Consider the following 2,045-nt stretch of genomic DNA (forward strand, 5'->3'; position numbering starts at 1 on the left):
TTAGCTCATAAACGATCCATTTCAACTAAGTTATCTCATAAATGATCCATTTCACCTAAGTTAGCTCATAAATGGCATATACTTCTTCTTCTAGTCACCTTTTTCTAACTTCCTTATTTGCCATTTTGCAGATTTCATTCACTTCACGGAAGCTAGCTTGCTATGATGGAGTGCTTGTTTTTTCTTTCATTCTCCTCTAGTATTCTTCTAGCTTGCTATGATGGAACTTGCTATCTTGATGAAACTTTGTATGGATGGAACAATGTGTATGTGCAACTTGCTATGTATGAATGGATGGAACTATATATGTATGCACGATGAAACTTATGTGCTGGATATGTCATATGCTTGCTGTTAAATAGCCCTGTGAAATATATATATATATATATATATATATATATATATATGTCATATATTTGCTGTGAAAAATGCTGGATTTAAAAAAAACAAAAAAAAAAGAGGCACCTTTGCCGTCAGCCGCTGATGGCAAAGGCTCCTTTGCCATCTTCCGCGGACGGCAAAGAAGCCACGCGGCGGCCACCTGTGCTCCCTGGGAGCTGACCCATTTGGTCAGTTTGCCTACAGCGGCAGACGGCAAAGGCTTTGCCTACAGTGGCAGACGGCAAAGAATGCCCACATTTGCCTACAGCAGCAGACGGCAAAGGCTTGTCCCGCAGTGACGTCCAGCTGACGTCATTCGGCGGACGGCAAAGGCTACCGTTAGCCGCCTAACGGACTAACAGCGCATTTATTGCCGTCGGCTTTCTTTGCCGTCAGTCACTGATAGCAAAGGCCCCTTTGCCGTCCGCTTCAAAAAGCAGACGGCAAAGAAGCTCTTTACCGATGCCTACTTTGCCGGAGCCTTTTGCCGTCCGCCATCCTTGCCTTTGCCGTCTGCCGTGGCAGACGGCAAAGTAGCTGATTCCTGTAGTGAAACATTCAGTCTCTTTAGAGACTCGGTCTTACCGGCTTCAGTAGATTTCTTCTTCTTGGACTTGCCCCTCTTCGTGAAACTGGTGGACTTGTTGACCATCAACACTGTCTTGTTCTTCCACATTCCAGCTTCTGCAGTTCTAAGCATAGCAAACAACTCATTTGCACTTTTCTCCATCCCATTCCTGTTGTAATTCATGATAAAGCCATCATAAGATGGAGGGGGGTGAAGCAAGCACAATATCTCTACCAAGGGTCGGCGGAATTCCAAATTCCAGAGAAGCCAGTCTATCAACATAGCCAACAAGCTTTACTATATGCCCATTCATTGAGGAACCATCTTTTATCTTGCATTCAATCAAGGCCTTGGTTAATTCAAAATGCTCAGTCCCTTCCTGCTTCTTGTATAGAACTTCCAGTGAACCAATTATAAGTTGAGAGGTAGATCGTTCACAACGCTTCTGTAGTTCAGGATCCATGCAAGTTAACATGTGGCACTGGAATGAATCGTAGTCATCACTATGAGGAGCGTAAGCAACAACTTCTTCTCGTGTTGCATCCTTTCCGGGAGCATCACCCAGTGGCTGATCTAGCACATACTCCTTCTTAGCACATCTGGGAACAAATTTCAGGTTCCGGATCCAATCCACATAGTTTCCACCATTAGCATCCAACTTTTCTTTCTCTAATATAGGGGCTAAGTTGAACATATTGCGAGCCATCGATCTCCAATAGTAGACACAAAATTCATTTAGACATCTATTCATAATTAATGTTGCACTAATGTTTAAATAAACTTTAATATAAAGTGCACTCCCATTCAAATCAATATCTCTCATAATTGAAAGTGAGTGATTCAAGATCCAAACCTAGTTCCCAGCCATTGCCGTGGAAATCATTGATGACGAAAATTTTGGTCGGTGGGCAAACTTTTGCCGATCATATCCATATGAATCTTGTTCATCTTTTGATGCTTTGTGCCCTCGGAGCTCAGAACGATTCTGCTAGAACTTCAAGACAACCGAGTGCTATCTGCTAACATGGTCTGACCAGTTCCGTCTTACACCTCACGTCCCATTTGTACTCATGTGGACATGACACACTCTGGAACG

This window comes from Aegilops tauschii, chromosome 1, assembly GCF_002575655.3.
Source record: "Aegilops tauschii subsp. strangulata cultivar AL8/78 chromosome 1, Aet v6.0, whole genome shotgun sequence".
NCBI lineage: Eukaryota > Viridiplantae > Streptophyta > Magnoliopsida > Poales > Poaceae > Aegilops > Aegilops tauschii.